Raw genomic sequence first — 26,877 nt, 5'->3', positions numbered from 1 at the left:
CTATTCATAAATACATCCAGCGGTGTGCCTAACCATTATGCTGCCCAAAGCGGGTAGTGATGGCAGTGTCACGCTAGCGCTTTTCAGCTTGAAAACTGAAGCGTTCATAAACGGCAGCAGGCAAGGTGGAATGTTCCTACCTGTCACATGAGAGTACTGTAAGTTCTAAAGAGGTGGCTACGTGCAGGTTTGTCTGAGCTTAAATCATCATGGGAGGGATTGGTCAGTTTTGAATGTTAAAAAAGGGCTAGTGTTTAAAGGGCCATGAGATGCCACCTTCATATGCAATAATATAAACATTTCTTATCACTGCAGTGTGCACTAATACACAAAAGGACCAATTTAGAGTTCGGTGCAAATGTAGAATTTGGAGCCAAGCACACTGGTTTGGACTAAAAGGAGTGGAAATGCATTTATGTAAATACTACATACTGAGCATACACACTATCCAGCTTTATTTGAACATAGCATTGTAGAGATGATGGGTTTGTGACAGGAGGGACGGACCGTGATGACGGGGATCATGGAGGGTGGCCTACTTCTCCTGGAGTACAGGTGTAATCCCTAAAATTCCTGGAGGTGAGGTATAAAAAGTAGGCAAGTGTGGGTTGTGCAATTTACATTTACCCCTTCCACAGCACAAAATGGGTTTTCCAGGTGCATATTTTGCACTCATCATCACCATTTATTTATATAGCGCCACTAATTCCGCAGCGCTGTACAGAGAACTTACTCACATCAGTCCCTGCCCCATTGGAGCTTACAGTCTAAATTCCCTAGTGTTGGCTAACCTGTGACACTTCAGGTGTTGTGAAACTACAAGTCCCAGCATACCCTTCCAGCAACAAGCTGCTATATATTGGCAAAGCATGCTGGGACTTGTAGTTTCACAACACCTGGAGTGTCACAGGTTAGCCAACACTGGACTAGGGTCAATTTGTTAACAGCCAATTAACCTACCAGTATGTTTTTGGAGTGTTAGAGGAAACCCACGCAAACATGGGGAGAACATACAAACTCCTCACAGATAAGGCCATGGTCAGGAATTTAACTCATGACCCCAGTGCTGTAAGTGCTTTAAATCCACTCCAAAAGTGTTTTAAACTGAACACTGTCACTTTATCATGATTTCATACACAATCAGGGTACAACACCATGAAAATTTAGACATTTTCATAAATTTGCATTTTTTTACTGCCCCTTAGAACCTGTTGCCCGAGTCCTACCTGTGAATACATTAATACATTGTGATTTTTGGTGTATTGCTGTGTTAGTATTATTGACTCTGTAGCTATCATGTAGCTTATTTTATACTTAGCATGACACACTGCTTAGCTACATTGTTATCTGGCTTACCACCTCTCATTCCCAGCCTACCCTTACTGAGCACAGTGCTATTCTAGAGATTTCTTTCATTCTTCTCCCAAATCTTACTAATAATATAGAAGCAAAGGCCAAAGTACACAATCCCCTTGTTTTTAAGCTTGCTTTTCACAGTGAGTGAGTTTCTTAGCGCAAGTCAGATATATGTCACGTTAATATGGTCATATTTTGGCCAGAACTTTCAAATTAAACTAGGTCCAGCTGCCTCTCTGCTTGGGATGCGAAGGGTTAAACATGCCATAATCTCCTTCTGACTGCTGTACTGTATGTAGGAGATTTATCTGCTGGATAAAAACCAATAAAAACCCAAAGTTGAGTTTAGCACGTCTCAAAGCAAGTTAAGTTCTTATGGGATAATCTCCATGTTACTTTGTGATTTCCAGATGCGTGAAATAAGAAGCAAATCTAATTCTGGGGGATTTTTTTTTTAGCTGCCTTGTATGTTCCAGTGCAAACAGGAGTTGCAAGTTTTAAGTGATAGATATATACTGTAAACTGGGTATAACAAGGTCCTGCGATGGGTATATTAAATTAGTTAGACATCACATAATGGGCCTGATGCGGAGTTGGATGTACGCCCATTAGCGTACTACATATGCCCACGATAAAAGGTGCAGGTATATGCAGGGTTGCATGTATTCACACATGCTCCTGCTAGCGACTAAAGAGGTGGGATTGGGGAGGAAAGGTGCAGTCAGCATAGGCCACATACAGTAAGGGGTGTGTAATTAGCTAGCTAGCTGCTTTTGATTGGCTGATTGCAGAGTCACCTCTGAAGCTGATAGGTACTTTCGGTTGTATGCGAGAAGGATTATTATATCTGCTGTATTATATCCAGCCTAATAGTGAATGTGCTTTATGCTATAATTTTATTTTTAAGTGTTCTTGTGCTTATGACCTGGTTGTGTGTATGTTGGTTTATGTATGCTTGAGAGAAACCTGACACATATGGTACAGGTGCAGAGCTTGTGATATGGGTGGAAACATGATCATCTTTTATATGCTACCTTTTTGAGAGCGTAAATTACACTCAACATGCGTCCAATTCATCATCATTCCCAATGTGTACATAAAATATATATAATTAAGTGAAAGAAATAAAAGAAAAATAAATATTTAAATATGAAATTTGTGTGTGTGTGTGTTTAACACACATATATATAAATTTGCAATAAAATTAACTGTGGGTGTACATCGTATAAATATTAACAGTGATCTATCCAAGATCTATGATGGTAATTGAAACAATCAATTAGATATACGAGTAACTAAAGTTTAGCACATTCAATAATAAATATATCAAGGTGATAAAACACAAAACAACAATTATGTGGGAAATAAATAGAAAAATGTCACCAGGGAACCAGTATCAAACAATAGGGTGTGGTTTAAAACCTAGATTCAGAAATTGAAAACAAGATCTTATAGAGAATGTTCACCTGATTGGTGTCAATGTTATGTACAAACAAGAATTCAGCTTGTAAAAAACCTCGGAGTAGATTTACTAAAACCTCTAAAAAGTAAAAGTATAGGTGTTTCCAATAGTAACCAATCAGCTTCTAGCTATCATTTGCCTGCTCTTCCCAGAGCCCAGGATTAATGTGGGCCCCGCAGAGGACGGGTGCAAAATACAGTGAATCATGACACTACACCCACTCCGGGATCTCTATCTGCCATCAGAAATTGCGGAGCCCGGTACAAGTGAAACAGGCAAGGCCCCCCATCCACCCTCATAGAACCCCATCTCCCTGGGCCTGGTGGACACAGAGGTGTAGTGAGGAGCCATGGTGCCTGGAACAACCGCATGCTACATCTCCCCTAGCATTGAGGTGTGCTACCGGAGGGTGTGTGACCAGGATGTAGGGACAAGTTGAAGTAGGGAAAAAAAAACATTTCTGAAATAATCAGTTGAAAGAAAATACATTAATTACTTACATTAACATTTCTGGTTGGTCTCTGCACTTTGTGTCTCGACCTGATTCTCACTGTACTGTAAGTCTGTGGAGAGAGTGTTAGATTGAAGAGGATGGAGTAGTGAAGGTGGCAGGGAGAAGGTGAATAAAATAAAAGGGGTATAGTGTGGACGTACGCCAGATAATGAATTGACTTGAAAACATGACGGCTTTTCCTCTGCTTTGTACTCCTCACTGCTATAAAAAGTATTCGCATAATAGATGTGAAAAATCACTGAACCAAATATACAATTAGCTTTATATAATAAATAACTAAAAAAAATTATAATTATGTTTACAGATATACATGTTAAATATTTTAAGAGCTTGTCAATATTGAAGACATTCAAGATAAAGCTGTGTGATTATGGGTGGAGGATATTTCTCCTATGTAATGCAGGCTTTCTGTCAGTAATCCTATGGAGAAACACTACAGGCAGCCTCTTCTTGTCTAACATGGCTAAAGACCGTGAACAAAAGCTTTCACTCTAATGTAAACTTGATGTCAATGAGTCATGAACACTTTTCTGTATAGTTGTGAATGAATGTTACTAGTAGCTCTTTTAAAGCGATGTGTATTGTAAGCATACTGGCCTACTTTATATACCCCCTCTCCGGGAGTTCCCATTGGGGAGGTCCAAGGGGCAAGTGTGAGGGGCGTGATCATGTGATTCGTGACATCACAGCTCCCACCTCCAATGCTCAGTGCCGCAAATCATGTAATTGTGCAATGGGGCATGTCCATGGTGACAATTCACAGCAAACTGCATCATCAAGGCACCACTCATTTTCCAAGGAAGATAAGCAGAATCCAGCTGGACAGCTTAGGTTTAGCAATTGTTTCAAATACCGATTTCTAGTATTTTTCTTGACTGGCTAGTTCTATTAGCATAATGACAGTTAGTAATAAATTGCGTACTGTGGGTGCCAATCTTCCCCTTCACAAAATACATTTATGAACTTAGACTAGCTTATCTAAAATAAAGACTCAGAGACATTGTAAAGTGGCTAAATAGGTCATTGTTTATTAAATAAATTTGGTGGCGGAGAGAGACTGGGGGAAAGCTGACAAGACTGATTACCCAAACCAAGCATGGAAATGGCGAGACCGCTGTGCATCCACTTACCACAGGGAATTAATCCCTAACTGCTGTGCTGGCGCTAAATCTGGCGTCAAAGTGACTGCGCCTCTCTCTAAACTCACATTGCCGTACCCTCACTGAGCTGGACAAGGAATCCTCCTCACTGAAGGACCAAGAGCTACCGTTGCCTCGAAGGGGGCAGTGACCTGCGCCCAAAAAGCGATAGCCCTGTATGTATCAGCCACTGATCACAGTGCCTTCCTACCAACTGTGTCTGCTCTGTGACAATGGAAAAATATGGGCTAAAAAAGGCACTTAATCTACAAAACTGACACTACGGTGCAGGTGGGCAGGATCTTGTGAAGGAGAATGTGGCAACCAGGAAGAGGACCTATATAGAAATCTAAGCCACTGCCATGATACAGTCATTGGTCGGCCTGGAGCAGGATGTTAACCTATGTGCAGCACGGTGACTAAGTGGTTAGCACTTCTGCCTTACAGCACTGGGGTCATGAGTTCAGTTCCCGACCATGGCCTTATCTGTGTGGAGTTGGTATGTTCTCCCCGTGTTTGCGTGGGTTTCCTCCGGGTGCTCCGTTTTCCTCCCACACTCCAAATACATACTAGTAGGTTAATTGGCTGCTATCAAAATTGACCCTAGTCTCTATCTGTCTGTGTGTGTGTATGTTAGGGAATTTAGACTGTAAGCCCCAATGAGGCAGCGACTGATGTGAGTGAGTTCTCTGTACAGCACTGCAGAATCAGTGGCGCTATATAAATAAATGGTGATGATGATGATACAGGTAAGTGTGAGATTACAGAGGCACACACTTCCACTATTTAAGTGCTTTCGACTATAGGGACTCTTGTCCCAACAAAATTATTCTCTCTATGAACTTAAAGATTGCTTCACATTTCTTAAAAATATGTGCTCTCAGGCTCTTACTATTAAAGATGTCATACAGTAGAGTCATTAACGAGTATTAGGGTAGGGAGATAAAAGGGACAAAAAGAGCCATCTGGCCCTTGGAATAACAGTTGGATAGCTCAGGGACAGATGAATGGAATCTGAACTATATGTTACAATTTTGGGCACAACAAAATGGTAACAGGGATTGGAAAGTAAGATGACATTTAAACATTTTCTTAGTAGCATATGGACAGCCAGAAAGACTGACATTTAACAAATGGGTTTCATTAAGTTTAAACCATGCTAGATACAATTAGCACCTCCTAGCAATTACTTCTACTCCTCCTAATGTCCTCTACAGTATTTCCAAGAGTGTGAAAGGTGTGGAATCACATGGTGACAGAGACTAGGTGTAATTGTTAATGTGGATTTGTAAGTACAAGGCATTATACATGGAAATGGCAGATTAATATCACATTGAGCATAACACTTAATTAGATTTAGCTAATTTATACGTTAATGTTTTGTGTCAAATCGCTGTCTACAATTGACTGGTGTTTAATCTACCATTAAATATTTGTGTACTGCTTTAGTTTAACACCTGAAAATGATGATTTCTTCTTAAATACTCAATAAAAGATTAATAGAGAAGAGTAGTGCCTAAAGTGATATCACTAATTCCACTACAGTCAAAAGGACAAAATTTAGGAGTCTGGTTGCTACAGTATCAAAAAATAGTGGAGATTGTTTTATGGACATTAGTGTTTTGGAGGCCATTAAACTACAATAAAGGATCAGCCGATACCACCCCACCATCAGTCACTGAAATGTATGCATATTGCAGGCATGTGGTATAGCAAAGCGGCTGCATACAGAAAGATATTTGAGTATTAAAGATGGGGTATTCTTGCAGATATCCCTCCCTTACATCTGGAAAGATCCACCCTTATTGTTACCGGCTAATTTCGCCCAAAACTGAAAATTCATTTTGAATGGAATTCCAAAACTTGTACAATATCACAGAATTCTAATTACCTGGGGTCTGAAATTACACCCAGTACTCTCCACGATACTACCAAGGTGGGCTGTTTTCATACGTAGTGCCTGCAGGAGCAGGGAGACCATTACTGGATATCTGCAAACAGTATGACCTAGTCTGGAACTCTTTGGATTGAGTTGTCGTTTAGGTGAACATTTGCTCAACCCATGAACGATATCATTCTGTTGTGCTAATTGGGGAACGGAGCTGTTAAAACAAGTGCAATCACTGAAAAATAAGTGCATGCCACAAAACAAGAAATATGATTCTGCGGACTCACATGTTTCTGGATGCTTAAATGACCCCCAGTTTCCTTAGGACATTTCCTGCATACATCTCAAATCTTATATCAAAATACTCTCCCTCCCGCCCTCTTAGATCTACCTCTGACCTGCGCCTTGTCTCATCTCTGGTAGCCACTTCTCACTCCCGCCTACAAGACTTCTAAGACTTCTCCCGTGCTGCTCCCCACTTATGGGTTTCCCTACCACGTCCAATCAGACATTTCCACAGCCTTCAAATCTTTAGACACTCTTTGAAAATCCATCTCTTTTTTAGAGGTGACTTTATACCTGATAACACTATTCACACTAATGTACAGCTGTCCCAATCTCCACTCTGAGCCACACTCACTCCTCTTGTTTCAGCTGTGCCCTCTCACCATTTAAAATGTAAGCTCTGTAATGAGCAGGGTTCTTCATACCCTTTGTTTTCATGTCTGCGTTTCTTTTGTCTACCTAGTATGTCCCTGTTTTATCTATTTACTGTTTTCCCTTCTGTACCGCGCTGCGGAGCACTGTGGCACCTTACAAATCTATGATAATAATAATAATAATAATTAGGACTTATTTTATATTTTCAAACGTATCTGGAGAACTTCCATATGAGTATCTAGGTAGCAAATATAAAGTAATATTTTTGTTCGTTGGTGACATTATGGGGGGCAATTCAATTAGCCACTAGGTGTCGCCGGAAATCACCTCGATCTTTGGGACGCAAGGGGAAATTAGCGTAGATGTAAGAAAAAACAATGAACCGATGTGTTTCTGCGTACTGTTCCAGAGAAACATTGCAGCAACTAATTGAATTCCCCACTATATGTTCACTCTTAAAGAGCTAAAGCAGACTGCTAAAGGCATAAAACAATTGAATAATTATCATGATACAGCCATTTTTACCACTTTGTGGACTATGTATGAGAGCAAATATAGAGGAAAGAGTAGCACAATCCCTTTCGTCCCTCCTTATTTGGCTCTAGATCAGGCCTGTCCAACCTGCGGCCCTCCAGGTGTTGTGAAACTACAAGCCCCAGCATGCTTTGCCGGTAGACAACCAGTTGATAGCTGGAAGGGCATGCTGGGACTTGTAGTTTCACAACACCTGGAGGGCCGCAGGTTGGACAGGCCTGCTCTAGATAGCCTCCTTACATGGCTTCCCATCAGGAGGCATAGCCGGAGAAGGAGTCATGGCAGAGCAAGGGCTATAATATTAATCACTGCCTTGCAACCAGTTGCACCGCTCCTTCCGCCGAAATCAAATAAAATTAAAAATGAAAATACTTTTTTATTATTTTAAATTACTTTTTAGTCCAAATAGTGTTCAAAATAAAAATATTTTATTCTGTGGCAGGACTGGAGCAATCTGTCCCCTATACCAAGTGGTGGTAGACCCGGATTCTCAATCTTGTGAGGAAGCTTGGGAAGAGAGTTCTCTGTGGAAAACGAGGAATGGTGAATCACTAGACAAAGATGTTCTCTAGATGCTTTATGGTTCCAACTAAAGTACATCTGCAATGCTGCTAAATATCATATTGTGAGGAAGTCCCCTAGAGCTTGGAAAGTAATAAATAAATTTGGTACATTTCATCATGGAGTGCGTGTCAAGTACGTACAATACTTTTACTGCTCATCACAAGATTGGGGAACCCTGGTTCTAATACAATAACTATACCTTGCCCTCTTTCCTTATATGGCATTAGAAAACCTAGGGGCCTATTAAACAAGCTCCTAACCCCCAGAAAACTGGTGTTTTTGGCGGCCGCACTGTTTTCGTACGCAATAGCGTTCCCCATAAGTTTCTATGGGGACTGCTATTTTTCATGATTTAACAAGTTCTGAAAATCAAAGAATTCCGGAACTTGTGCCTGATGGCTAACGCCATGGGAGAGCATTGCGGTGGAGGGATCTTCGGATCACTCACTGCATTTTACCTGCTCTCCCCTCCGGTGTGTGTTCACAAGGACAGCAGTTATCGTGACTGCTGTTACTGCAGAACACTTAATAAATGCTCACGACCTTTATTCCTTATCATTGCGATAAGGAATGAAAACAATTGTGTCAAAAATGTGCTAGTTAATAAATATGTCCCCTAGCCTCTTAGGAGTTACTTATTTTGGCATTCTCTAGTGGTTGTCTAATATTGATTCCATATTTTACTGAATGGTACACCGCTTTAATAAATAAAGAGAAGTAAAAAAATGAAGTCACCAGCTGCTGTGGAACTACAAGTCCAAGCATTCCATAATCAGCAGAGGATGGCAGTGTATGTTGGGACCTTTGTGGTTCTACAACATCTGGGGAGTCCCATTTGACGAATTTTAGCCCACTCCTCCTTACAACACCGTTTTGGATGGTTGAGGACACATGGTTAAAGTCTGGTCACAACATCTCAATGAGGTTGAGATCTGGACGTTGACTTGGCCATTTCAAAACCTAAACGATTTTCTTTTTAAGCCACTCGGTTGTAGCTTTGCTGGTCTGTTTAGGATCATTGTCCTGTTGCATGAGCCAATTTCAGCCAAGCTTCATTTGGCGAACAGGTGACCTCACGTTTTCCTCTAGAGTGGTGCGTTATAAAGAGAAGTATATTGTGGACACAGTGATTGTAATGCGTCCAGGTCCTGTGGCTTCAAAACAACCAAAAATCATCAGCCCTCCGCCGGCGCGTGGTTGACGGCTGGTATAAGGTTCTTGTGGTGGGACGCTGTTTCGGGTTTTTACCAAATATGGTGTTTTGCATTAAGACCGAACAAATCTTTGGTTTCATCTGTCCAAAAGGAGATTGTTCTTTTTGAATTTGCTGGGATGCAAAACTATCTTCAGTGTTCTCTACTGCCAAAGGTTCTGCTTTTATATCGGAGTGTTTACACTTCCTGATGATATAAAAGTAAACATGATTAGCGACACCATGATTAGGGCAGCACGGTGGCTCAGTGGTTAGCACTTCTGCCTCACAGCACTGGGGTCATGAGTTTGATTCCTTTCCATGACCTTATCTGTGTGGAGTTTATATGTTCTACCCGTGTTTGCGTGTGTTTCCTCCGGGTGCTCCCGTTTCCTCCCACACTCCATAGATATACTGGTAGGTTAATTGGCTGCTATCAAATTGACCCTAGTCTCTCTCTATCTCTGTCTGTGTGTGTATGTTAGGGAATTTAGACTGTAAGCTCCAATGGGGCAGGGACTGATGTGAGTGAGTTCTCTGTACAGTGCTGCGGAATCAGTGGCGCTATATAAATAAATGGTGATGATGATGAACATGATTAGTGACACCTTGCTCAGATTGCTGTCTTTACTGATATGAAATTCAATTTTATCAAATGTTAGGGCTTGGTGCGTACTAGATGATTGTTAATTATACCCCGATATGTAAAAACACAGATTTAAAAAAAAAGGTTGTACTTTCTTTACATGACTGTGTTTATATATTTTTATATAAACACACACATATAACAAAGATCTCATATTCCCAGGATCCCTCAATGCCAAGAATTGTGACAAACAGAACAGATATTTGTTGTTACTCCAGGATTATTAACAGTCTCTGCTTCGTGGATTTCTTCTCTCTTTTTTTTATGTTAGAGACATCTATGTCTCAGTTGCCAAACATTTCTGTGAAAATAATGTGGGAGGATTGTGACAGACATAATTCTCCATCCTACAGCCTCATCAAGTTGAGTTCTGTTAAGCCTTACCCGCTGGGCCCGGCTCCTTTTAAAGTTTCCGCCCTGACAGCTGGATTTATTAGTTTTGAAATTTGTACAAAAATCACACGTCACGTCGCAGGAAAGCTGTCAAAACGTCAGCCAGAGGAGATCTCGCATTAAAAGCCTTTCCAGGCAGGCCGTCTCTCTCTTTAAAGAAGCGGAATGCAGCCTGGAGAAATATCAGGGCTTTTTTTTTCTTTTTTTTTTTTTCCTTTTACTTTTCTCCCCCTGCGCTCAGTCCTGCAATGTCAACTGCTTCATCTCAGCTTTAATTATAAGGTGTCGGGCAGGAGCTGTGCCATGTGAATACACAGCGGTGGTAACACCATTTCTATGTGTTACCCACACTCTTTCTTTACAAACAGAGATATTCTTTTTTTTTTTTTTTTTTAATCCCCCTGTGTTGTGCAGCGTAAGCAGTAAAATGTAAGATGATCGACTGTACACCCCGGCGTCAGACATTTTTTTTCACAGTGTTATTCACTTGACTAAATAAGTGCTGCATGCAAATTGCGCCGCACAATGAATGCATTAAATTATTTGCGCTGCTAACAGCTGAATGCGTATGCTAACGGGACTATTTAACAAGATCTTAATCACAATCGGAAACGTCAATTTTATAAACCGCAATTTTAAGCATCCCCTCTATTTATAACTAGGGGAAACGCAATCTCAAGATACGTTCAGTTCTGCACCAGTAGCATTTGCGCCAAGTTTATGCCAGATACATTTATATCCAACCAGGTGTGATTTAGATTTAAACAAAACTTTATAATAAAGTAGATATAGAGTCCCTATAGACGAACGCAATTAAATAGTGACAGTGGGGCACTCGAACTTGCACTTACCTGAAAGAGTTAACATATGGCTTAGACCTGACCAATGATGAGGAGGGGATGGTCTTGTGTTCTTTTATAGTAGGTTCCAATTCCTGGTTGAGTCACTCTGCTGGCAAAATCCCGCCCACCCACGCCAGTTTTAGTCAATTAATTGAGGCTGGGGGTTTATTAAATCATTTATATTGCTTAAGTAAGGTACAGTAGGGAAGAAGGCACTGCGATCAGCGGCTGATATATACGGCACTATCGTGATTGGCCGCAGGTATCTGTCCCCTTTCGATGCAACGGTAACTCTTGTCCTTTCAGTGGGGAGGGGCCTCGCCCGGCTCAGTGAGGGAGGGTGAGTGAGTAGTGAGGTGAGTGCAGTTTACTCTGACGCCAGGTTAGGGCCGGCCAAGCAGTTGGGGTTATGAGAGGAGTAGCTGGACTTAAGGGGGTACGGCATGTCCACGCTTGGTTACCGGTAGCAGCTGGAGCGGATCCGCAGTGCTCTTTCTCCGTCGCCAAAAATTAGCTATAATAATAAAATACTTTAGTTTGCAACTTTACCCAGGATTCTGTGTCTTTATTTTATATAAGTTGGTTATTTATGTAAGGTATGGTGAAGGTGATGAAGGGCATACAGTGAACTATTTAATAAATAAACGGTGATGATGATGATGATATAATATTCCTTCTCATGTATGCATGAAAGTCTAAAAAAAAAAACGTTTTAAAACAAAATGATGTAATATATGCACAATCAATGGGGAAATTACCTATCAGCTTCAGAGGTGAAGTCATAATCAGCCAAGTCGGTCAGCCCAGCCAGAAGCGTTTCGCTTGTGCTGGAGACTGTCACCATTATTAGTCTGTATTCCCACCAGCCCTCAGGCACCTGCAATTGACACGGCTATCGACAGGTGTATATGTACGTCTCTGTGCGGGTCTTCCTCAGCGCGCAATTATGCAAACACGCCCTTACTGTACTTGGTCTGCGTTTGCATGCTATGTCCCTCCCCTTATGCCTCTCCAAGTGTGGACCAATAAATAACCGCACGCACAGAGCTTGCAACCTTTTCTTGCCATTGACAGTGGTCATTTTAGAAAGGCATTTTATTTTACTCCACGGCTAACCAGGAGTGTCCTTTAACAAATTGCATTATAGCGGCAGTTCCCAAAGTGTGTGCCGCGGCTCCCAGGGGGGCCGCGGCGCTGTCACTGGGGTGCCGCGGGCCAGCCATAAAAAAAATAAAGAACAGAAACTTACCAATGCGTCGGGCGCCGGGACCCAGCAGACTCCTGTCTGTTCTTTATTTTTATTTTTTTCATGGCTGGCACAGGGCAGAGGGAGAGGATCTTGGCAGCAGAGGAGGACAGGGGGACAGAGTGACAGCAGAGGGGGACAGAGTGACAGCAGAGGCGGACAGGGGTACAGAGGGCAGCGTGACAGAGGGCTGCAGAGGGGGCAACTTGACAGAGGGCTGCAGAGGGGGGCAGCTTGACAGAGGGCTGCAGAGGGGGGCAGCGTGACAGAGGGCTGCAGAGGGGGGCAGCGTGACGGGGGGCAGCGTGGCAGAGGGGGGGGCAACTTGACAGAGGCCAGCAGAGGGGGGCAGCGTGACAGAGGGCTGCAGAGGGGGGGCAACTTGACAGAGGGCTGCAGAGGGGGGCAGCTTGACAGAGGGCTGCAGAGGGGGCAGCGTGACAGCAGAGGGGGGCAGCGTGACAGAGGGCTGCAGAGGGGGGGCAGCTTGACAGAGGGCTGCAGAGGGGGGGCAGCTTGACAGAGGGCTGCAGAGGGGGCAGCGTGACAGAGGGCTGCAGAGGGGGCAGCGTGACAGAGGGCTGCAGAGGGGGCAGCGTGCCTGGGGGCTGCAGAGGGGGCAGAGTGTCTGGATGCAGAGGGGGCATTTTTGCATACAACTAAATAAGTATTTCTGTCCTGACCTAAATACTTATTACAATTTTTTGACCCAACTACTTCTAAAACAGGACTGCTCAGTAATTATTTTGGAGGGGTGCCTTGAAAAAATTTGGAGACGCTAAGGGTGCCGCGAACTGCAAAAGTTTGGGATCCACTGCATTATAGGGTTGTCGTCCCAGCTCTAAATAAGTCTGCCCACAAGCCCCAGAAAATATAAAAAACAGCATGTCTTCTGAATGGCATGTCAAGATCACACGTGGCAATGTTGACTGTTCTTGTCAAATAGTTCTGAGACAACATGTCTGGGAGAATGTCACTCTATTAATTGAAACACAATACATACAAGAACAGAATGTTTAAAGGATCATTAATACCAGAATTGGAATGTTCAGATATGTAGGTAAAACAAACTATTCAGTATTAACTTGACATTCCACTGCAGCCCAGTTAGAATACATTTTCTCTCCACTCCACTACAGACAGTTTAAGCTCCGCCCACATCTTTAGGACAGTGTCCTAATTGGATCTGACACAAATAAAAAGCTGAGAATGTCACATCACTGGTCCTGCCTCTGCGAATCAACCAGTCAACACAGTGGATTTCTGCAAAAACAAGTTTACAAAGTGGTCAGTCACACTGTGTCTGCTCTGTTAGTGAAACACCTCCCTCCTAACATGTCAACCTGCTACAGAGGGGTGAAAGAGCATGCAGAACTAATTTAGTTACATATTAACACCCCACTAGGTGTACTATACAGCTCAGTAATACTGGCTTTCCTTGCTTTTGACCACTGGCAAATTTAACTTTTAGGTTAAGTATGCATTCTTCAACAGTGTCAGCACATATTCTAGTTTAAAATGGAGGTGTTACATAGCTAAGTTCTTTTGTTTAATTCAAAACCCTCATTGTAATCCACAATTCATGTGAGGTTAAACATGCAACATCCTCCAAAAATGAGGGATTTATGAAACAATAAACAGAGAGAAAGAGAGAAAAAAAATCTTGGCCCATTTTCAGACAACTCCTCAGCTTTCACATCTGGCTGTAATATATCAAAGTTAATTAGTCATATTGAGGGTGAGTGAAGATCCATTTATCATTCTGAGGGAAAGAAAATGGTTTGAAAAATGAAAGGAAGTCAGTGACGTGGAAATGAGACGGATTATAAAAGGGGGTGTTATTGTGAGGGACTGCTTAAAATCTGACTTACATTACCGAATCAGAAAACTATTATATAAACATATGTGGCTTTGGTGTCTCTGAACATAACCATGTTTATAGTGCATGATGAAGGCCTCAGTCACACAACAACAGCAGGGGGTTAGTGTCGTTTTAAGAGAATATTAAAGATGTAATAGCAATTTTAGTGTGACTTTTATGGCAGACCTGACATTTTTTATTACCCATAATCCAGTGCCGTTCTCATAGAGGCATGGGCAAATCACAGCAACAGGTCACAGTGATTTAAATGGTGCTGCATTTTTGTCTGATGTCATACCATGTGAAGTAGAACACTTTGATGTCATACCATGTGAAGTAGAACACTTTGATGTCATACCATGCGGTGTAGAACTCTCTGATGTCATACCATGCGGTGTAGAACGCTCTGATATCATACCATGTGGTGTAAAACGCTCTGATGTCATACCATGTGGTGTAGAACGCTCTGATGTCATACCATGTGGTGTAGAACGCTCTGATGTCATACCATGTGGTGTAGTACGCTCTGATGTCATACCATGTGGTGTAGTACGCTCTGATGTCATAACATGTGTAGAACGCTCTGATGTCATACCATGTGGTGTACAACGCTCTGATGTCATACCATGTGGTGTCGAACGCTCTGATGTCATACCATGTGGTGTAGAACGCTCTGATGTCATACCATGTGGTGTAGTACGCTCTGATGTCATACCATGTGGTGTAGTACGCTCTGATGTCATAACATGTGTAGAACGCTCTGATGTCATACCATGTGGTGTAGAACGCTCTGATGTCATACCATGTGGTGTTGAACGCTCTGATGTCATACCATGTGGTGTGGAACGCTCTGATGTCATACCATGTGGTGTCGGACGCTCTGATGTCATACCATGTGGTGTACAACGCTCTGATGTCATACCATGTGGTGTAGTACGCTCTGATGTCATAACATGTGTAGAACGCTCTGATGTCATACCATGTGTGTAGAACGCTCTGATGTCATACCCTGTGGTGTCGAACGCTCTGATGTCATACCATGTGGTGTCGAACGCTCTGATGTCATACCATGTGGTGTCGAACGCTCTGATGTCATACCATGTGGTGTACAACGCTCTGATGTCATACCATGTGGTGTACAACGCTCTTCCTTCTCAGCATCTGCATCCTTCACTTTCCATTCTATTCATACATAATATCAAAAAAATTATTTGTACTGACCTGGTGGCACTGGGATTAGCTTTACAGCACTTAGGCCTTGTGTTTATTTCAGACCCAGGGTATTCTCTATGTTTGCATGTACCCCTGTGTTTGCATGGTTAATTGTTGTCTAAATAAACTGCCCCTAGTCTATGTGTATATGTCAGCTAAGTAAGGGCCTGATTCATTAAGGATCTTAAATGAAGAGGATTCTTATTTCAGTCTCCTGGATAAACCCAACTTTGAATAGTTGGTTTCTGGGAGCCTGTCATGGGAGGTGGGCGTGACGGGGGCGTGGATCCAAAATGCGCGTCATTTTGGACCCGCCCCTGTGACGTCATGACGCAAAACGCGTCATTTGACAGCGGGGCGGAGCCAAACGCTGCGATTCCCCGGGAATCGCGACGTTTGGGAGCTAATTCTACCCACTTCACTAGGAAGTGGGGCACTTCCTAGTGAAGTGGGCAGAATTCGGGAGATTGCCACACTCACCCGGGAGTCTCCCGGACATTCCGGGAGAATTGGCAAGTATGGACAAAACCATGTTACATTGCATGGGGTGCAAATGAGTGTTCTGTTTTGCACATAAGTTAAATACTGCCTGTTTTTTCATGTAGCACACAAATACTTGATAGCTTATTTGCAGGGATGAGCGGGCTCGGATCTCCGCTATCCGAACAGCCCCGAACAGTGCGGATCCGAGCCCGATCCGAGGACTGTTCGGGTATTCCCGGCGCTTAGCAAAACTGAAAACGAGGCTATGACTCATAATCCCGCCGTCGGATCTCGCGATACTCGGATCCTTTAAATTCCCCGCTTGCCGCCGCCATCTTCACTCGGGCATTGATCAGGGAAGCGGGAGGTTGTGTTTTCTTAGTGGTGTCCTCTGTCCTGGTTAGTGCAGTGGTGCTGTGTCCTGTGCTCTGTCCTGCTGAGTCCAGTGGTGCTTTGTCCTGTGCTTTGTCCTGCTGAGTCCAGTGGTGCTTTGTCCTGTGCTCTGTCCTGCTGAGTCCAGTGGTGCTTTGTCCTGTGCTCTGTCCTGCTGAGTCCAGTGGTGCTTTGTCCTGTGCTCTGTCCTGCTGAGTCCAGTGGTGCTTTGTCCTGTGCTCTGTCCTGCTGAGTCCAGTGGTGCTGTGTCCTGTGCTCTGTCCTGCTGAGTCCAGTGGTGCTGTGTCCTGTGCTCTGTTCTGCTGAGTCCAGTGGTGCTGTGTCTTGTGCTCTGTCCTGCTGAGTCCAGTGGTGCTGTGTCCTGTGCTCTGTCCTGCTGAGTCCAGTGGTGCTGTGTCCTGTGCTCTGTCCTGCTAAGTCCATTGGTACTGCTATATATCAACGTTCACTGTCCCTTTAGTCTAAAAAAATTAGTACTGCAATCTAACAACGTTCACTGTTCCTGCAGTATAAAGGAATTTGTACTGCAATATATAACTACGTTCACTGTTCCTGCAGTATAAAAGAATTAGTACTGCAATATATAACTATGTTCACTGTTCCTGCAGCCTAAAAAAATTAGTACTGCAATCTAACTACGTTCACTGTTCCTGCAGTATAAAAGAATTAGTACTGCAATATATAACTACGTTCACTGTTCCTGCAGTATAAAAGAATTAGTACTGCAATATATAACTATGTTCACTGTTCCTGCAGCCTAAAAAAATTAGTACTGCAATCTAACTACGTTCACTGTTCCTGCAGTATAAAAAAATTAGTACTGCAATACATAACTATGTTCACTGTTCCTGCAGTATAAAAGAATTAGTACTGCAATATATAACTATGTTCACTGTTCCTGCAGCCTAAAAAAATTAGTACTGCAATATAAAACTACGTTCACTGTTCCTGCAGTATAAAAGAATTAGTACTGCAATATATAACTACGTTCACTGTTCCTGCAGTCTAAAAAAATTAGTACTGCAATATATAAGTACGTTCACTGTTCCTGCAGTATAAAGGAATTTGTACTGCAATATATAACTACGTTCACTGTTCCTGCAGTATAAAAGAATTAGTACTGCAATCTAACTACGTTCACTGTTCCTACCCACTTGTGTCGCTTAGCTTAGTCATCCAGCTACCTCGGTGCAACCTTTTGGCTAAAAACAATATTGTGAAGTGTGAGGTGTTCAGAATAGACTGGATATGAGTGGAAATGAATGTTATTGAGGTTAATAATAGCGTAGGAGTGAAAAAAAATCCAAAAATCTGGATTTTAGCACTTTGTATGCTTTTTTAAAAAAAAATCAAAACCCAAAATCAGAACCAAAACCTTGAATGGGGTGTTTTGGCAAAACCCATTCGAACCCAAAACCTCAAGGTAATCAGAACCCAAAACACGAAAAGTGGCCGGTGCACACCCCTACTTATTTGTACACTGAAATTTAAAGTTGATATGTGTGTGCTACATGAAAAAATCAGGCAGTATTTAATTTATTTGCAAAACAGAACACTCATTTGCACTCTTTGCAATGTAACATAGTTTTGTCCAGGAGACTGAAATAAGAAGTTTCTTAAGTTAAGATCCTTAATGAATCAGGCCCTTACTCCTTAAAGAAAGATCTTTGCCATAAAAGTAAACACTCTGCTAGGGAAAGTATTTAAAATATTAGATGTGCAATGATAGTAGAAAGAATAAGAATCCTCTTCATTTAAGATCCTTAAGGAATCAGGCCCCAAGTTAGGATCCATTGAGAGCTACATTGGGTCAGGTCCTGATGTAATGAATTACTGGATAACACTACTAATCTTGATTAGCGCTGGCTTACCTGAGGTGCGGAGTCTAACAATCTCCCCGGTATTCACCAAGAACCGCCGCAAGGCGGGATGGGCTTTGCTGCCAGGAGTCGCAGGTTGTGGTCCTCAGGTTTGCCCCAAGATGTAGTACAGCGGAATAGGAGCGAGATGAGAGTAGTCGGACAGGCCGGGTTGGTTCACGGAAAGGCAATGCAGACAGATTTAGAAGGCAATCTCGGAGTCAATCAAACCGGGTCGGTACACGGGTCACCAGAACAGATGCGAAGTCATCTAGCCGGGTTGGTACACAGGAATGGCAGATAAACGTGTAGAGAGAGGAACGTGAGTCAATCCGAGTCAGGAGCACAGGCAATCCGGATGGTCAGCAAGCCGGGTCGGTACACAGGAGAAACGGAATCCAGATGTTAGGAACTACCTGGCCAGCACAATAAAACTCTACTCCGAAAGCCTGGTGTTCGCTGGAGCCAATAGTGGTGGGGACAGACTTGGCCGCAGGCTGACAGAGGGTCGAGAATCGTATACCGGCTAAGGAGAACCCAGGAGTGGAGGGATTGGCGGACAGCAGCGTGGAGTTCAGGCAGAGTAAACCAAGGTCAGAGGTCACAAGCACAGGTTCAGAATCCAGGGACAAGCGAAAGGTCAGGGGCACTGGCAGAGGAGCAGAATCCGGTTTTCAGGCAAATGGTCAGGGTCAGAGAAGTATGTTCAAGGTCCAGGAACAAGTGAGGGTCATACACGGGAGGTCAGTCACAGGTTTTAACACAAAGCAGAGAAAGAACAAGCAGGCAGCAAAACTGTGAACATGACGCTATAACCGGCAGGGAGGCTAAGCCCTCCCTGCCTTATATACTGGAGCCAGCCAATCAGGAACTTCCCCTTCAAGATGCATAATGACCTAATTAGCCCGCAGGCTATAGTGCGCGCGCCCAGCTGTAGAGAGTGGCCGGGGCGCGATAGCATTAATTCCGGCGTCCGGCCATTGCCCTGGCAACGGTCAGAGCCGTGACACCGGATGTGACGTTCCGGTCGTCATAGCAATGGCCGGGACGCCGGAAGTCGGGCAGAGAGTTGCGGCGGTGCCCGCGGCCGCCGCGGCTTATGACACCAGAAGAGTCAGCAAGCCAGGTCGGTACACAGGAGATCAAACACACAGGAAGCAGGCACAAGGAGGAACAGGAATCAGGAGCCATTAACTGGTAAGTTGCTCTGACACTCCTAAAGTGTCAGAGCGCTGTTTATATAGAAAGCCCCTGTTTGAATTCCCCGCCCTTAGGCTGGCGGTCATGTGACTGCCGAACCCGGAGTGGCGGGGGAGCGAGGAAAGGTAAGTATTGTTACACCTGAAAAAAATTCTGTGATGCAATCGGGCTTCTTCCCTCTACACTTCACCACGACTGGCCTCACTAAAGTGACTATCTACTCACAGCTTAATCAAAGGGTCACTTTTACTCCTCTTTCTTGACCTCTGACACTTTCAACATCTTGTCCTTTGCACCGTTTAACCGCTTGGGCTTCATGGCACTGTTCTCTCCTGGTACACCTCCTATCTTTCTGAACAGTCCTTCCGGGTCTCTACTTTTGGCACCATGTACTCTACTCTCACTACCTGTTGGGGTCCCTCAAGGCTCTGTTCTTGGCTCTCTGATTTTCTCTCTGTGAAAATGATAAGTTTCAGCCACCACTACCACACATATGCAGAGGACACCTACCTCTCCTCTCCTGACTACTAACCTTCTCTTTTATTCTGTGTGTCTTACTGTCTCTGTCATCTGCACTTGGATGTCGCAATGCTACCTAAAGCTCAACATGTCCAAAATCTTCCCTCTCTACGCTCCTCCCAGGATCACTACCCTCCTCTATTCTCCCTTACTGTTGATAACATCACACTTTCTACAGTCCCCGATGCTCTTTGTGTCAACCTCAACGCTCCCTTCTGCTTAAGTCCACACACAACCAATTACTGGCACTGCTATGTCATCTCCCCCTTTGAAATCTAGCCAGAATGCACCCCTTACTCACTCTGGACAGTACAAAAACCCTCATCCATTCTCCCCTTCACTACCACCTTGACTACTTCAACATCCTCCTATCTGGCCTTACTCTCATCCCTCTGTCCCTGCAACTCTCGTCTTAATTACAGAGGCCCAGTTTGAGTTTCATCCCACCAAACCACATCCGCTGCACCACTCTTCAAATGCTTTCATTTGCCCCATAATGTTCACAATCCAATTTAAGCAACATACTTCTTTGACATTATCATAACATACTGTCCCGCATGCCCTCTTAGATCTGCCTTAGATCTGGCTCTGATATGTACCTCATCTTCTCTATGATAACCACCATTCACTCTCGCTTCCAAGACTTCTCCGGTGCTGCTCTCGAATTATGAATCGCCTTTTCCTCAATTAGCAGCCTTTCCCCCAACCTTCAATCTTTCAGCCAAGCTCTTAAAACCCACCTCTTCAATATACATTATCATATCCCACCTGGTACAGCTCCTGGGTCTATTACCAGCTTCAGTCACAATCCACTTTAACTCTTGTTTCACCACTGCTGTCTGCTTCTAGACCTCTATTCCCTCCTTAAGGCCTCTACACCTTATTTGTCAACCTTACATTAACTTGTGCTGTGTGTGTGTGTGTGTATATATATATATATATATATATATATATATATATATATATATATATATATATATATATATATATATATATATATATATATATGTATATATATATATATATATATATATATATATAATTTATATGTGATTTGGATTTTGTATGATTTTTTTTATATCGACTATCCAAGCCAGAGTTTTGTGGCGTCTTGCAAATAATGATAATAATGATGATGCTTAAGTGTCCCTTTTCCACGTTTATGGCACTTGCACTTGTCTTTGCATGGCTGCAGCTCATCCATAGCAGTATCAAAATGGATAGTAAGTATTAGGGTCTAGGTCCCAAGTACCCACACCTGCATTTAGTAATTGTTTGAGTTTATGAACTATCTTGTGCCAAAGGCTGTTCTTGCAGAGTACATCAGGAGCACACTATTTTTTAAATGATTTGCTCAATAGCTGCCAAGCAACCATTTTTCACTTCAGTTTTACCACCGGGTGGCAGTGTGTGTATGGCCTGCATTATGGAGACCAGTTTGTGGTATAGTTATATATAGTTATCTTTGATAATTAGGGGTCTATTTACAAAGGTTGTGCGGTGTCAATGTGCTTCGCTGCAAATCGCAGCAGTACATATTTAAGTACCTCTGCAATGTACCATGCAAGGGTGCTAGGCTGCGGTGAATGGAGGAAGTGCTATGCGAATGCTCATAGCTCTTCCACCACGGGTGAGGGATCCAGCGTAGCCGATTAAGCAATCTTGAGATCCGTTACCTTGCTGCGGAAAGCAAAGATTTTCAAATAGTAACAAAGTGGATAACTTTGCAGACCCCAAATTAATAAATGGACTCGGTGTTAAGAAACTTTAAATAGGTTATGGCAGGAGAAAATCTGTGATCTCTCCTGCTTTGCACCCTTCATAAATTTTGCAATGGCCATTAATGGAAAAAAATGCTGTTTTCTCTGTTTTTATGGCTGACCACATCTTAATAAATAGACCCCTTACATCACTGTTTCTAAACTCCAGTCCTCAGCACCCCTAACAGTGCATGCTTTCCAGGTGACAAGGGAAATAATTATACCACCTGTGGATCTATTAGAATGTGTCAGTCAGTAATGACTACACCTGTGCTTAAGCAAGGAGATATGGAAAACATGCACTGTTAGGCAGGGCCACCATCAGAAATCATGGGGCCCAGTACAGGCCCAATGAGCAACAGCGCAACACAAACTTACCTGGGGGCCCGCTGTCTTGCAGTCCGCTGGTCTCGGCTACTCTGCCAGATCACATGATCGCAGGGGAATGATTCCTCCACCCCTGCAATCGCATTCTGGTGCCTGGCTGTCACGGAGACCAGCAGACTGCAATACAGTTGGCCCCCAGGTATGTTTGTGTTGCACTGTTGTACCGGGCCCCCTGGTGAGCCCATGCCCGGTACAACTGTACCCCCTGTACCCCCCTGATGGCGGCCCTGCTGTTAGGGGTACTGAGGACTGGAGTTGAGAAACACTGCCTCATTCCAATATTATTTGCATAAAACCAAGATAACAACCCTATCCTCACTTCCAAAGTCTGGTGACATATCTCAATAATTATTATTCTGTATTTATTCAACAGCGCTGTACAATCAAAATGTATCCAGGCACAGCAGAAGCTTTCAATAAAATTTCCCTACCGCAGATACACTGCGGTTCCAACACAAACACTCAGGGCCAATTAAGTGAGAAGCCAATTAACTCACCAATATGGCTTTGGACAGGGGGCAGAAAACCTACATAAACATAGGGAGAACATACTCCGCACAGAGCGCACTCCGGATTGTAATTAAACTCAAGGCCAAAATGCTGGAAGGCAGCAATGCCCCACATGGTTGTAGGACTTGATAAATATGAGAATTAATCCTTGGTCTATCATTAAGCAATCTATTTTTGCTTCCTGCTTACCTCAGCCTCTGCTATGTCTCTGTCACCTGCATACACATGCGTTAAAGCCTATTTAATACGTTTCTGATAGCAGAGCCTACAAGACATGGTTTCGGCCTCTGGCTGCCGAGAGGTTTTGCTGGGTGCAGCCCGCCTCCCAGCATTGTATAACAATCGTCAGGGCAGATAACATCTCTGAGCTCACATAATCTATGTATGTACTTGCTGTTGAAACCCAGCTGACAGTTTTGTTCATCGCGGTGGGGAAAAAAGCTTTTTGAAGTTGTAAAACCGTCTTTCATGTTAAACTATCCGTCAAAAAGTTCTCTACAGCTGCAGACAACGTGTCACCTTAATTATGAAAACTTTGACGGGGAAACCATGCGAACGAGTGTGTTACATTTGCTGTGTGAAAAGCCCCCGCGCTTTTGGAGGAAAGCTAATATTTCACCGCGCTTGCCTAATTAAATCAATTAAATCATACTGGGTATTTATAAATGAGTACAGTAATCACAATGAGGCCTCTTTGTACTTATGATCTGCGTCTTAGCTTTCACCTTTTCTTTTTTTTTTTTCTCTTTTAAAGGATAAATCTGGATTTAAGTTAACTCCCTCCTGACCTCGTGAAAGTGCATTTTACGTTGTATCAAAACTTTACAGCTAAAAGAAAAAAAATATATAATTGTTTGCTTTTTTGTTTCAAAAATATATTTTGTTTCAGAATTCATTGTCCATTTTAATTTCCGTAAAAACATGTTTAATTGCTCCTGACAAGAACACACTTTTGCATTACATCTGGAATATCTAAAATCAGCCAAGCATTTTATTCCCCATCACAAGGATTTGTAATCGTGTCCGTGCTCTCCGGTAGGTAGAGCTTTTTTTGTAGACAGGCCAAGAATAATACTAATTTCAACAAACAGCAGTGCATTGATTTTTTTTTGCTAATTAATTTATCTGACTAATGACATGTTCTAAGTTTAATTAGTTTAGTATCTGTTTGAAATGCGACGGTATGGCTTTTTTAATATGCTAACTTACTGTAAAGCAAACAATTTGAAAAGTTGGTATAATAGCAGATTTATACCTCATTCATTATTTTATATATATATATATATATATATATATATATATATATATATATATATAAAAGGTCATGTTTTCATCATGCTTGGTAAAGTCAATGACCACTGGATATTCTGACAATATATTTGTGCTGTTTATATTCTACTCATATTAATGTTTGTGACGATTCTGCCATGTGACCCAAGCGCTTCACAGAAGGATCTATGTCCATTTTGGACATTAAGGTGGCCCAGTTGGACATATCTGTCCTTTAGGTGCTAAGGCCAAGCAGATTGGGGCAGCAAGGTGGCTAAGTGGTTAGCACTTCTGCTTCACAACGCTGGGGTCATCAGTTCAATTCCCGACCATGGCCATATCTGTGTGGAGTTTGTATGTTCTCCCTGTGTTTGCGTGGGTTTCCTCCCACACTCCAAAAACATCCTAGTAGGTTAATTGGATGCTATCAAAATTGACCCTAGTCTCCCTTTCTGTCTGTGAGTGTATGTTAGGGAATGTAGACTGTAAGCTCCAATGGGACAGGGACTGTTGAATGAGTTCAGCGCTGTGGAATCAATGGCGCTATATAAATAAATGGTAATGATGATAATTGACCTATTCCGGTCAAGAGTTGACTGCTAACAGTCTGTGTGGCCATCTGCTGCCTGGATTTAGGGACATGCCTGTCAGGCATTGCATTTGTTTGGTTCCAGTACGAGTTGTTTGGTCAGCATTATGCAGCATGCAGAATAACAGATAATTAAACTTATATTCGGGTTAGAATATATGAAAATGTAAAAGGGACAATCTCTGACATCAACAGTCAGGGGCAAAATTTGTATAGCCTAGGGCAGTTAGCAAATATAATTCTACATGTTTCACAACTGAGAACATTGCCCCTTATTGACTTGCCATCCAACCTGTGTAGGCCTTGAGTACCTGTGTTATTGACTGTGATCTCTATATAGTGCTGTACAAATTGCATTCATATATTAGCATATGCATTGCAAGCTCCCAAGATCCTCATACAGTAACTGTAAACAGAAAGCATGTTCTGATTACTATCTGCCTAGCTTTCATTAGGAATGTGATTTTCAATAGCAGATTAAAGAGATTTTGATCTGTGCATTCTTGCAGCACCATACACAAGGGCTGTGTTGTCATCTTACGTGAAACGGTTGGGTGTCTTTTCACAAAGGTGAGAAACCTGCTTTTATCAGATTCTGTTCTCTACAGAAATCCAAGAACCATTTGCATTTCAAACATGTCAGTCAGTTGTACACCACTCCCTTTACTGGGGAACAAGTGCGGCAGGAAAATCCAGTTGGGATTTGTGTTTAAGTTGCGTTAATTTTTCATAGTTACAGCATATTTTCAAATGGAGGGAATATCTGTTTTATTGGATAATCATAATCCAAATGCCATTCTTACTCTTATCATAGTAGTCCAAAGCCTAGACTTTGTATTGCTCTATTGCTTTAAATGTATTGGGAAAAATACATACCTTACTATAGAATATAGATAATTTAGTCATCAATGACTTGCGTAGCTATATGATGGCACAAGAAACTCCAAGGTCATTTATAATATAAGGTGTGTTTGACTAAGGTCAGAGCACCTCTTCTGTTATCATAGTCAGCAGACCTTGGGAGCAGAAGGCAGCACGCAAATCTATAATAATCTATTATTTACACATTATAGGCGTTTAGCCTTTGCCTGAACATTCAGAGATATGTATATTAATAATGTATTACTTCAATATTCTAACCATGTGATTATTTACATTTGTGTTATACATATGGGATACAGAGTCATGTTGGACCCAAGAGTACTGTAGTGGTATTTGGCAGTAGAACATAAAGTGACCTAAGTGGGGGAAAAATATGCACATTCATTTGTAAAAACTTTTCAAGTGTGGGAATAGACCAATCCGTTTCACATGCATGTAAACCGCCATACACATGTATACATTTATACATCAGGTTCCACTCATGTCGGCTAAGAACAGGGAACTGAGGGTACAGTGGGGACAGGCTCACCAAAACTAGACAGTTAAAGAAAAAAATTGCCTGTTCTGACGAATCTCGATTTCTGCTGCGATATGCAGATAGTGGCTTCAGAATATGCCTAAAACTACATGCATCCATCCTGCCTTGTGTCAGCAGTGCAGGCTGCTGGTGGTGGTGTAGTCGTGTGGAGATTTTTTCTTGGCACACATTAGGCCCCTAATACCAATTCAGCATTATTTAAATACCACAGCCTATCTGAGTAATGTTGCTGACCATGTGCATTCCATTATGACAACAGTATACCCATCTTGTAATGGCTTCTTCCAGCAGGATAACTCTCCATGTCACAAGCTGGTTCCACAAACATGACAATGAGTTCAGTGTACTCCAGTGGCCTCCACAGTCACTGTATCTCAATCCAATATAGGACCTTTGGGATCTGGTGAAAAGGGAGATTTGCAGCATGAATGTGCAGCCAACAAATTTGCAACTGCGCAATGCTATCATGTCACCATGGACCAAAGTATCTTAGGATTGTTTCCAGCACCTTCTTAAATCTATGCCCTGGAAATTCAGACTGTTCCGGAAGGTGCTGAAATGTAATGTAATACATAATTGCTCCATCCCCACTCCGCCCTGATTGTCGGGGAGATTCCTGAAATCCAGGTAAGTCTTTGGACTCCCAGAAGAGAAGGCCATTCTCCGTGTCCTGCCCAATTCCTAGTGAATGGGAGCCTCCATGACGTGATTCAAGCTGAATCCTGTCATTTTGGGCCCGTCCCCTGAATCAAAATGACACTTTCACATCATTGCATTTTGGGGAAGGGGTCGAAATGATAAAGTTCGCCCCACCCCTCCCAAGGGAGAGGTGTAACAAGTTGGTAAGTATGATGTAATGTAATATACTGTATATGTATTAGTACATACATATTCTAATCAATATTCTAATCAATATTGATTTATCTAGCAATTACAATCTTTAAGATAACATATATAGAGAGGATTGTAAGACATCACT

The 26,877-nt window shown here is 42.6% G+C and overlaps 1 long non-coding RNA gene across 1 annotated transcript in view; it reads left to right on the top strand.

The window, feature by feature from the left end:
- Positions 1–26,877, top strand: part of LOC142149894 (uncharacterized) — a 67,768-nt gene that overhangs the window by 6,902 nt on the left and 33,989 nt on the right. The window lies entirely within an intron of this gene.

The sequence above is a fragment of the Mixophyes fleayi genome, chromosome 4 (assembly GCF_038048845.1).
Source record: "Mixophyes fleayi isolate aMixFle1 chromosome 4, aMixFle1.hap1, whole genome shotgun sequence".
In the NCBI taxonomy this organism is placed as follows: domain Eukaryota; kingdom Metazoa; phylum Chordata; class Amphibia; order Anura; family Limnodynastidae; genus Mixophyes; species Mixophyes fleayi.
This window is presented reverse-complemented; position numbering and strand designations above follow the sequence as displayed.